The sequence below is a fragment of the Patagioenas fasciata genome, chromosome 18, assembly GCF_037038585.1.
Source record: "Patagioenas fasciata isolate bPatFas1 chromosome 18, bPatFas1.hap1, whole genome shotgun sequence".
NCBI lineage: Eukaryota > Metazoa > Chordata > Aves > Columbiformes > Columbidae > Patagioenas > Patagioenas fasciata.
In genome coordinates this window covers 11,158,080-11,170,582 of record NC_092537.1, presented here as the reverse complement: position 1 = coordinate 11,170,582, position 12,503 = coordinate 11,158,080, and positions in this window count along the sequence as shown.

Here is a 12,503-nt window from a genome sequence, read left to right as displayed (position 1 = left end):
TGGGACAAAGAGCTTTGGAGCAGTCTCCTCTGTGGGGAATTTTTAGGTCTTTTGGTTGCAAGGGCAGCTGTTATGTACAGTGTATACCAGGGGTGTCTGTGTCCTGAAATAACCATCTCTCTTACAGATGTTTTCCTGTTGTCAAGTTCATAAAATCACAGAATTTCTGAGGCTGCAGACACCTCTGGAGATCATCTGATCCAACCCTCTGCTCGAAACAGGGTCAGCGAGAGCAGGCTGCCCAGGACCAAGTTCATTAGGGTTCTGAGTGTCTTGGAAGGATGGAGACTCCAAATCCTCTCTGCAAACCCTCTTCCAGTGTTCAGTCACACGTACAGTAAGAAAGTTTTTTCTTGTTTTTTAATGCAAATTTTCTGTGTCACAATTTGTGCTTATTGCCTCTTGTCCCATCACTGGGCACTGCTGAGAAGAGCCTGGCTCTATCTGCTTTCCTTACCTACCAGTTATTTACATACACCGGTCCCATGAGCTTCTCCTCTCCAGGCTGAAAAGACCCAGCTCTCAGCCTCTGCTATTTCAACAGATGCTCTGGTCCCTTAAACATGTTCCTGGCTCATCACTGGTCCCACTCTAGTTTATCCGCACCGCTCCTGTACTGGGGAGCCCATCACTGGTCCCAGCGCTACAGAGGTTTCTCACCAGTATGAGCAGAGGGAGAGACCTGCTGGCAACACCCCTACAAATGCATTCAGGATGCTGGTGGCCTCCTTTGCCACAAGGACACACCTCGTGTTCAGCTTGGTGTCCGTCACGTCAGTTATTTTACCCACCATTTATTACCTTATTTACAGGTTATTAGATCTTTTTTCTGAAAGTTGCAAACTAGACTGTGAGTAATGAGCCTGCTGTAGTTTTTGATGCCTCTCCTTGACATTTGCAGACGGTAAGTTCATTGCGCTTGGGTGAATTGCTATACAGCCACTTCTCTCCTGAAAGCCTCAGAAAGTGAGACATTTCCCCAGGAGGTCTCCATCCTTCCACGTGCTTTGTACAGCAGCCCGTGGTTCCTGCGCTGGTCCCTCTGGGTTTCAGCCCGGTGTAGCGCCGCAGTCATGCAGAACAGCTAAGGACAGCAAGGACTTCCAGCCTGACTACGGCAAAGATAATTTACAGATTGAATCACACAAAACATCCAAACTCTTTGTCCTCTTCTCAACTTGTGTTGCTTACACATTACAGGAGCTGGCAGATAAAGGGTTACACAGAGATGAAGACACTTGTGTATGTGAAATGCAAGCATTTAAAACAGCAGCAGATGTAATTTTAACACATTAATTGTTCCAGAAGGGAAACAACAGAGGTTTCTCTCTCCTGAAAAGATGGAGCACTACAATGCAGTCATTTACTCTCACAACCCCACTACCGCGTGAAATTGTGTCTTCACTAGTCCTTAGTGAATTCCATCTGCACCTGCATGAATAGGAACTATTGTCTTCTGATTCTGATCAGCTTTCTGTTTCACCTGAAATACCTGAAATACTCTCTTTTTACCCTTCCCTTCCCTTTTCCCTCTAAAAACCTCATACGCTTTGAGGCTACTGCTTAAGAAATGGCATCCAAAATAGACTCTGAAATACCGGCATTTTCATGTGGCTGAGCTAATCAGGCATCTGAATGCAGCCCTGGCCTTCATTTACCACTTCTGTAGCCTATTGTAAACACTTTCTAAGCAATAAAATGCTTTTAAATGATGGCGTAGCCTTCCTGTAGCTCTCCAGGTTTAACAAGATAATGCTGTTAATTGTGAAGTGCCAGTTAGGCAGAAGCATATCTATCACAGAGACAAGGATCTGAGTTCAAATCTATTTACTAGGAAACTCCGTTAGGGAAATAAAGGATTCACAGTGCCCTGAATTGTCAGACCACAATGCAAAATTTCGGAGCACAGCTGGAGGAGCGATCAGATACAACAGTCAGCAGAAAGAATGAGACATTTTACCAGCAGAAGGGGAACCAGTGCTCCCAGCCCTTTTGTCATCCCGGAGAAGACACATGGACAGACAGGGGCTTTAAGAACTTCAGGTTTCTTTCCAAAGGAAATGAGTTCACATAGTAAGAACAGAACAAAACGCTGCATCTCACATCTTTATATCTTTGCTCTATATGTGAATCCAGTAACCACTGCTCGGGGAAATGCAACTTTTCACCCACGTGGGGAAGCGATGTCTGCGATGGGGTGCATTCAGGAAAGGAGAAGGGAAGACGCTGTTGGAAGGGATGAGATACTACAGAGAGGAAGAGGATTCTGTAGGAACTGGGAAACGCTAAGGGACAAGTTTCTCGCTATCTGGATTTGCTGCCATGCTGAGGTGGCCATTCTGCTGCAGCTACCGACTTGTCTAAGCGCTCCAGAAGCTCTTGGTGCTACTGGGGAGGATCCACCAGTACCCGTGTTAGCTTAGAGCAGAATGGAACAACCCCAAGGCTGGCTGCAGCTCACAGAAGCAGGGCAGCCCCATCTCCTGCCATGATCGTGTCCCTGCGGAGCTGGTACAGCTCCACGAGCCCTGGAGAAGTGGCCCAGCTGAACATGCAACACACACAGTCAGAGTGGTCCCCAACCAGGCTCCCTGCACCCCACAGCCACCAGAACCAGCATCCATGGGCACTAACACCCTATTTCTGCTGGTGGAAGGGACCCTGAAAAAGAGAAAACTTCCAAGTTCAGTGCCTAGGAAAGCAAATGAGCCCTTGCTGTCCCTCTTCTCCCTGTCACTTTGTCACATTCCTCCACGTCTCTCCATGGAGGTGACACTCAGATGGGCTGGAAGCCCAACACAGTCAGACCAGGTGTCTCCTGCAGGAAGAGGTGGTTTCGGCTGGACCTGGAGTCAGGCTTAGGCAGCTGTGTGAGACGGGTTCAGGTGATCTAAACTTCTCCAAAAATTTCTCTCCCTAGTGTCCCCAGCCTATGTTTGAAGGCGAAGAGGAACCCAAGGGAACGGCAGAAGATGTGCCAGGGAGGGTCAGTGGGACATGAGGAAAAGGTTCTTCACCCAGAGGTGCTGGACACTGAACAGGCTCCCAGGGAGGTGTCACAGCCCAACCTGACAGTGTTCAAGGCGAGACTGGACAACATCCTCAGACACATGGTGTGACCTGTGGGGTGTCCTGTGCAGGGACAGGAGTTGGACTCCATGATCCTGGTGGGTCCCTTCCAACTCTGGACATTCTGTGATTCTACGATCCCGCTAAGAATTCCTGAAATTTCTCTGAGAGTGCACGTGCATTTTTGAAAATACTTAGTCTAGTGTCAGTTGTGATTGATTTTGAGAAGCTCAAGCATCTTTTCCACAGAGGGTGACAAAACATGATGCTACAATCTTCCCAGTGAATACGAAGAGTGCTTTATGGTCCTGCAACACCTGAGTGACTTCGGTGCTGGGCAACACCAGCTCTCTGAGAGGCCTCTGGGCGATGGTCACTGTGAGTGCCAGAGCGAGTCAGGATCTGGCGCTGGGGACCTCCGAACACCCCGATGGGCAACTGAGATCAGAGCTCCACGGTGGGACGGTGCCGGACAGCCCTTCATCCCGCTCCCCGCAGAGCCAGCTCTCCCCGTCTGCTGCGGTCTGTATCTCCGCATTGCAAGGAGCTCTTCTTCCCGTGGTCAGAACAGACAGCGCTGATGTGCAGCACAAATCGCCACCTGAATCTTCTGTCTCAAGGTGCAAAAGCCCAGACAACGGGTGAAGAAAACTTTAAATACCCCCCGGGGAGTTCCCATTGCACTTCTTATCCAGGAGATCCTTTCAAGAAACAATCTTCTTGTGCAAGGACTTAACCTTTCCTTTGGCACTTGGCTTTAGCCTTCTCTAGGGTATATTTTTTCAGTTTCAGGGATTTTGTATGTGTTTATTGTTAATAAAAAACTAGATTTATTGTGTTCTATAATGGAAAAAAAAAATCAAGTGTCAGAATATTGAAAGAAAACATTGTATTTTCCAGGCTGTCTTTCCTAATGAAGTTCCTTACAAGAACTGCAAAGCAAGGATATTTTTAATATAAGCCAGCTATATTACAGATATATGTTAGTTCTGACAGTCATGCACTATTTCGCATGAGTTTTATTAAAGTACTGGGAACTGCTCTGAAATCTGTAGTCAACAGGACAAAAGAAATGGACTAAACAGGAGCGATCAGCCTATGCAATGCAATTCCTCACCTCCTGCCTCTCTGCTCTTTTCAGTGGCCTCAGCACTTGCCTGCCTTCAACCTTATTCCTCAGCTGAGACGTTCAGAGAAGGATGTAACAAGCAGTTTACTTTTCTGATGACAAGATAACTGTTTGGCATCTGCACTAATGAAGAGAAAATCCTTTTCAAGGGCTAATCTTCCAGAGTACTTAAATACGACAAAACCCTTTAGGCTTTAGGAACTGAAAGAAAGGCAGATCCCGAAGGCAAGGAGGAAAGTAGACCAGAAACTGATGATGAGAACATAAACACTTTCGGCATAAAGCTACTCGTTTATCATCCGCCTGCCTCCCTCTGGCATTTTCCATTTGCAATTTGTAGTCAGAGGGGAAACCTTAAGCAAATGTCCTTTAACTGCTGCTCTGGTCAGCCAGAGCTGAGCAGGGGCCTGGGCGAGGGGAGCGGGCATCGACCCTTTGCTGTACAAAGCCTTTTAGTTTAGGTGTGAGATGGTGGCACATGGCAGCTCCCAGCTCTGGGACCATCCCAAGGAACCAGGGAGGCTGAAGCCACCGTCCCCGCTCAGGGACGTCGGCCCAGCCAGCGCCTTATCAGAGGTGATGAGCATTTGAATCATTAGCCTAATAGACTGTTAAATCCCAGCTGCCTTTCAAGTGCTCTAGCCAATAACTAATTATTTATACTTTTATGCTGTGAATATCCTGCTTGCAGGATATTTCTGCACCTGGCTAACGATACCCAAACCAAGTGACCCCTAAAAAAGGGCCTGTAACAAGGGGCGCGCAAGACAAAAATTAAGCTACTGGTAAAGTCAGCATGTCAGTCATTAAAGTGGTTGGAAATGCCAGATTAAAGGCTGTCCCCAAACCCTTAATTTGATATTCATTATGTCAGGTTTTTGTTCTACCATTCCAGCCTATTTTTCAACTGTAATCCTGTGAGTCATTCATTGAACAGGATGCTTGGGGAATAAGGCAGCTATTCAAGAGTTATTTTAATCCTCATTAAGCGGTGAATGGCCCTGTTCTTTAGTATCCCACGCCATCCAAATCCTGCGCTGATTATGGAACTGTTATTTTCCATGCAGCCTTTCCTCTCGCACTCGTCGAAGCCTCACAAACAGCTTCGAGACGCCCATTGCAGGTAGGGTGGGTCTGTCAGCCCCAGCTGAGCCTGAGAGCCATTGCACTTGCATCTGCAAGGCTTTATTACTTTTGAGGAACAGCTGTGGAACACTCAGGTCAGATTTTTCAGATCACACAGGGGATTTTTTAATAGGATTTTGCAAGCATAAATCAGATGTTAATTAATTATACCGCTTTTGTGGGGAAGGTAAGGCAGGTGCAACTGTTCCTGGTTTACATGTTGGGAAGATGATGAAGGCAGGTGGAATCACTTCACTGTGGCCACACAGTAACACGAGGAGGACTGGAAATGCTGCCCCAGCCCAGTTCAACCCCAGGCTCGTCACTGTCCCTCACAACCCTCCGGCCACCGCGGCGAGGGCACGTTCTGCCTGGTTCTGCCTGCAGCAGCACTTCTGAAAATCACAGAATCACACAGAATCCCAGCCTGGCTGGGGCTGAAGGGACCTCTGCAGACCCCCAGCGCAACCCCCCTGCTAACGCAGGGTCATCAGAGCAGATCACACAGGGTCACATCCAGGAGGGTTTTGAACGTCTCCAGAGAAGCAGACTCCACAACCTCTTGTTTCGATCTTGTCACAGGTGTTTGAAACTTAAGAAATGAGAAACCAAAGCAGCTCTGAAAAGGTCTGACTGACTGACTGGCTCAGCTTCCTCCAGGCCCTTCCCATAAGGCAGACCCTGTTTTCTCACCCAGGAGTGTAATGGGTTCAAACTGGAACACAAGAGGATCCTCTTAAATTTGAGAAGAAACTTCCTCATGGTGAGGGTGGCAGAGCCCGGCCCAGGCTGCCCAGGGAGGTTGTGGAGTCTCCTTCTGTGCAGACATTCAAACCCGCCTGGACACCTTCCTGTGGAACCTCAGCTGGGTGTTCCTGCTCCACGGGGGGATTGCACTGGATGAGCTTTCCAGGTCCCTTCAACCCCTGACATTCTGGGATTCTGTGATTCTGTGAGCGTCCCAGCATCCCCTGACAGAGGGTCCCCTCCTGCCCACCCCACTGGGCAGCAGCCCCGATGGCAGCCGCAGCCGTCACGGCTGTATGGTTGGTGTGCGCTGGCTCAGCACGCTCAGGCAGGAGGCCAGTGCTCCCGCAGCTGCAGCCGCTGCAGAGCTGTTGGTGGGATTCGCACTGTGGACCCAGCTGCAGGAGTTCCCGGCAGAGGTGAGAGACGAGTCTGGTTCACCTGCGCACAGTCAACCCCTGGAGCTGTCGCCAGCCGCCCTGGGCTCCTCACACCGTGGGGTTGCTACCAGACTCCTCACTGTGCAGCGACTGACCCAGCACTACGCTGGCCAAGGAGCGCTAAAGGCATCTATTTTATTTGGAACATATCCATTGAGAAACCAAAACCTGTAAGAGTTAACATTTCACAGGAAACTTCAACTCAATCATTTGCTGCTTTTGACCTCTTCTTTTTACAGCCTAAATTGAAATTTTTCTAAATCATAAGTACATGTACGGGCTTAGAGGCAGAGCTTAGTCTAGCCAGGAAGGGAAGGAAACGGCAGAAACCATTGCTCTGGATTAATTACTTGCTCTGAGCAAGCTCCTGATGGAAAACAATGATTTTACTGTTGAGATTGCTGTGAACAGTGTTCCTTATCACTAGGGTTTTTTTTTTTAATGTGAGTGTACATGTGTATCTACAGGACCATAACATAGGAGTGCATGTGCTGTATGTGCATAGAAGGTGATGCATACGTGTATGTACAACCTGGTCCTGACGGCCGAAAAGCAGAACATGTATGAGGACAGAGGTCATTTCACTTCTTTATCTTCGTGAGTTTGCAACAGGCAGGTATGTGCATTGCAGCTGCTTCACAGCAATCGGGTGTTGTTCATTTGTTATTTTAAGGCTACAGGAGATGGGGATTTAAATGAACCGTAAGAAATCAAGGGGGAGGTGAATGTATAGCTGCAGGTGGAAAATAACTGCAATGGGTGTTGAAGTTCTGGAGGTTATGTCTGAGCGCTTCAGAAAACCAGCATGGCCCACAGAGCTATGCCAGAAAACAGGTGGAGGATAATCCTTCTCCACCAAACTTCTCGGTAAAAATAGGCAGCATGAGGAGGACTGTCCTGTGCAAGAGGGCTTCAAGTTCCCTCACAAAACCAGATCTCCTCTTGAAAAACATGCACTAACTCACACACTCATTCACAGCGGATGCTCTTCCACCCACCCACACCTTATATCCAGGGATGGAACAAGTACCATGTAAACCATGCCCAGTTATGCCCTCCCTGCACACAGGGATATTCCTCCTCCACAGTGTGTGAGCTACTCACTGGCTCTTTCTGAAGCATCAACATGCCAGACTGCAAACACAAACTGTCTGCAAGAGCTTGGTACAAGGAAAATGCAGCTTTTGTTTTCAAGCAACTACAGCTGAAAAGTGCACCCACAGAAAACCAAAACTACACCAAGAATATTTCCCAGTCTTGGCTAAAATGTTATTTTAGAAAACAGCAACATCGCAGTGAAGATAAAGGTTACACCGACCTCTGAATATCTTTCTCCAAGGAAACTGATGCCTTTTGAGGTATCTATGGAAAGGCTGCTTTATTGATGAAGAATTGTTTTTTCCTCCATGTACACAACAGAGTACAAGGTCTATCGAAAAGAGCAACTTTTCCGATGCTAACAGAACCCTGTCAGACTCGCCAGCAGGAGGCTCTGGAAAAGCAGCATATTCTGCATGGGAATTTCTTTAGAGACCAATAACTACAATGACCCCAACCCCAAATAGGAAAGTTTGAACTCACTGTTGATCTGGAGTTCAAAATCTCTTCATAGCACTTCATTCTTTATTTACCCTATTTTTCATTGTCTTAATTTACTTAATGCTACACGTTCTCACACGTTCCAGCATAAATCAGGAAAAAGGAAAAAAAAAGGAGTGGTAAAATGAATAGAAGAAATGAAATGCAGATGAACAGAAAGAGCAAGGACTTGGGAGAGAAAACTGTGCAGGTGGTGGCAAACCCCACAGGACAAACGTAGCCGGCATTGGCAGTCGGTGCTGGGGATCCCCTCTGAGCTTGAGAACTCCACATTGACTCTCCAAACACAGAATAATGAGATAAATACGGGCTGGCTGTGTCACAATTCAAACAGCTGAGCGGGCTGCGTGACTAGCGTTAGCCGGCCACGCACAAACAGCACCTGGGGAAGCAGTCCTGGACGCTAACCTTCGGAAACATGTTGGAAACGCGCACATCGCGGTGGGAACATATGGTCAGAACAGAACAAAATCTGTCCTTTAAAGGGCGTTTCTGAAGATGAAGTTGATTTTAGAAGATAGAAATAGTATGGGTTTCCAAAGCAGGATTAGTTAAATGCAAGTGGAACGTCGCCAGCTATTGCACATTCAGAGTGCAGAGATAACTATGCTAATACCTTCAGAGGAAACACATGGTCTTTTTAACCCCATGGTACTGGCAGGAAGGGGAAGGAAAGGGAACACAAAGTCCTCCCCCTGTTCTTCCCTCTTTCATGAAGTATAAAGAAAAAGAAAAAGTGAGGATGAAATCACTCCAGTGGGTTTAGTGGGCAGAGGTGAAAGACCCTTATTCGCTGCTGTACCTTCTGGAACAGCCAGGGTGCCCGGCTGTCCCATCTTACTCTCTTTTTACATGGAGGAGACACAGGATTTAGCAGAAAGATAAAAGCAGAACCCTCCTTGGTCATTTCACTCCAAGCACAATGCACAGAAACAAATTCTCCTCTGGATGTGGGTGGGCTGTGGAGCAGAACACAGTCCAGACCGGCTTCTCCAGCCTCTGCTCTGGGTCAGGGCTGGTAAATGTGCCACTTCATAACCAACGTGATGATCAAGATAAGCAGATTCTTAACTCATCAATGGAGTTTACATCACCTTCAATTCACAGAAAGTCACTTGCTCCACATCTGAAACTGCTGGAGAGAGTCCAGCGCAGCCACCAAGATGCTGAAGGGAGTGGAGCATCTCCCATGTGAGGAAAGGCTGAGGGAGCTGGGGCTCTGGAGCTGGAGGAGACTGAGGGGGGACTCATTCATGTTTACAGATATCTAAAGGGTGAGTGTCAGGAGGATGGAGCCAGGCTCTTCTCGGTGACAACCACTGGTAGGACAAGGGGCAATGGGTGCAAACTGGAACACAAGAGGTTCCACTTAAATTTGAGAAGAAACTTCTTCTCAGTGAGGGTGTCAGAGCCCGGCCCAGGCTGCCCAGGGAGGTTGTGGAGTCTCCTTCTCTGCAGACATTCAAACCCGCCTGGACACCTTCCTGTGGAACCTCAGCTGGGTGTTCCTGCTCCATGGGGGGATTGCACTGGATGAGCTTTCCAGGTCCCTTCCAACCCCTGACATTCTGGGATTCTGTGGATCAGCCAGCAAGACGTGATCACCCTCAAGGCGTTTGAACAGAGAAACAGGGACTTGCTCTTTGTGTCACACAGCTCTGCTGGGGGACATGAACAAGAACACGTGTGTCACGATTGTTTGCAGTTTATGTCGTTCTTTTGCTGATTTCTGGCATTTTCTCTTCCTAGATGCAGGACTTGTTTGCATGCTTGTTAACTGCTAAACATGGCTTTGGGCCAGTACTTTATAGACAATTAAGATCAAGATATAATCTAACGCTGATCATATTCTTAACTTTAAGCATATAAGTGAAGTCACTAGCACTAATCAAGCACTTAAAATGAACCATGGGCATAAGTGCTTTATTAAGGCAAAAAGAAAGTGGCACTACGTTAAGGAAGAACTAAAAGCTCTATTTAAATCTACCCCTAATCCTAGATGCAATTAAGCAGATGGTTAACTTTAAGCATCTGATTAAGTCTAACTGAAGTCACATTAAACAGTGGCTTTCAAAATAGCACTTCTGGAGAAATAACTGTATATGACAGTGTCAAAATCTACCTTTTTACTATTAATGACCTCTTCTGTTCTTGCAGTGTTTCCTTTCCCCCAGATTTGACGCCGGAGAAGGTGCCACATCCTCTGCAGGAGCTGAGCACCGATGTACTGACTGACTCCCAGCAGCACTATGTTCCTCATATGAAACACAGATCCTTGGATACTTTATGCATGCTTATTATTTTATATTTTTTAAAATAAATATTTAATTTAAAAGCCCTTTTCCATATGTTGTAATTAGAAATTTTCTGCTTGGCCAATTCAAAACCAGCTGAAATGACGAACTACTAATTTTTTTTCAATTTATTTTTTGGTATGTTTGTAAGTCTCAGAGCAACTAATTTCTCATTTTAAATGCGAAAAATCTGGATGTGCTTAGAAGAATGCACTTTTTTCTTTTGATTCTATTTCTGTATGTCTGACAGTGGCCTTACACAGACCAGTCCAGGAAACCTGCCTTGATTTCAGTGTGCCGAATTGCTTGGCACACCAGTCTCTAAATATTTAATCTGCCTGTACTGACTATAAATCACACTATTTATCATATATTTAGGTTTGCTCAAACAGGTCTTATATTGGGAAATCCCCTGACAGTTACCGAAGTAACATCCTTCAAACCAGCGCTGCTACTCCTGGTACATCTTGTCATAGAAAACGAGCACTCCCTGAAACAAACGCTTGTGTGGTCAATTGGCCCAGTTTTAGCAAGTGTAGTATTTTATTATAAACCTTTAAAGCCCCAGGTTCATGAATCATTTGATGAGGTAGGAACTTTATCTGTCTTTTCATTAAAGGCAGATCACTGCCTCCTTTTTTGTGAAGAAGAGGCAGCAGCACTTTGCACCTCGAAGGCCCTGAAGGCAAAAGGCAAACAAAAGACACCCACATTTATTTGTTTTGAATCTGTGCTTTTTAATCCAACCTCAGTTTTGTTTTCAGAGATTGTTTGTAGTTTCTTTAACACGTGTAGTTGGCAATAGTGAAGCTCCCCTGATAACATATGCAATATTTACTACCTTCCTGTGTTGAAACCTGGCAATATGGCAGAGTATAATATTTATAGCACTATGAACTCCTCTCCTGCAGGTAAAGCAATTCCTATTTATTTACTCACTCACTGCCTTCCATGGGAGTATTAATGTTAGCAAATTTGATGCTCAGCTATGCTTGCTGGGACATAGCTTTTCTAATTATTATTTTATGTTATTTTGTAAATTTTACTTCTACGTCAAACTCACCGAGGCCAAGCAAAGCAGTTCTGTGGTTCTATTAACTGGGTGTTAGTGGGCGATGCCACTGCAGGAGGCAGCTTTGCTCCCTCCTCAGCCAAGTGATGCTCCTGCCTCTCCTGTGCCTGCATTCACATATATGTGATTTTTCTTTCCAGGGCAGTTTCCAGCCAGATCAGGTCCCTGATCTCACTCTCTGTACAGATGGGAGGCAGGTGAGCAGAGGGAGATGGGAACAAGGATGCAACCGCCATTTCGAGGTCAATGATGTTTACATCAGATTGAAGGGATGGAGGCAATGTACTAAGTGACTGGTTTATTCAGGAGTTCAGGCCCAAATGTGAAGCTGCTATAGGAACAAATCTTCCATAAGGACTTGACCTATGTCTTCAAAGTAAAGATCACAACCACATTCCAGTAAATAAAATGATGTTTATCCAAGCAAGACAGTTTTCTCTGCAAAACCCTCCAGTTCGATAACTGCTCAAGAACTACCCTGTAGCCGGAGGAAAATCCGGACTCAGCTGGGCCAAAGCATTTCAGATAAAGCAAATGAGTCCTGCTGCATCCTTCTGAATATGGCAAGCAGTGCTGTCTGCAGCCTTTGGGTCAGATAGCCCTGACACGGGCTCCCTGGCAACCGCTGACACTGCTCATTGCAAGGGCTGGGCCCGGACAGCAGGGACAGCGAAGACGTGAAACAGAAGACAAAGCAAGCTGAGCTACGGATGGAGTCAATCACGGTGTGAGGGATGGTAGGGGGGCTGGACTCAATGATCTTGAGGGTCTCTTCCAACTGGAATGATTCTATGACTGCAAAAGGCTGGTTGCAAAATCACACTGACCACAGTTCCTCCCCACTGTGCAAGCCCCTCTCTATAGCACTCATCCAAAAGAGTAGCATGCACTAAGTTAAGGGTTGAATTTAAGTGAAAGCTTGCTTATCTGGAGTAATGCCATGGGCAGACATCTGGAGTGATATTTATCCAACAAAGGTGGTTGTCTCCCCTGTGCTATTCTTGCAAGGTCCACAGAAGTGCACACAG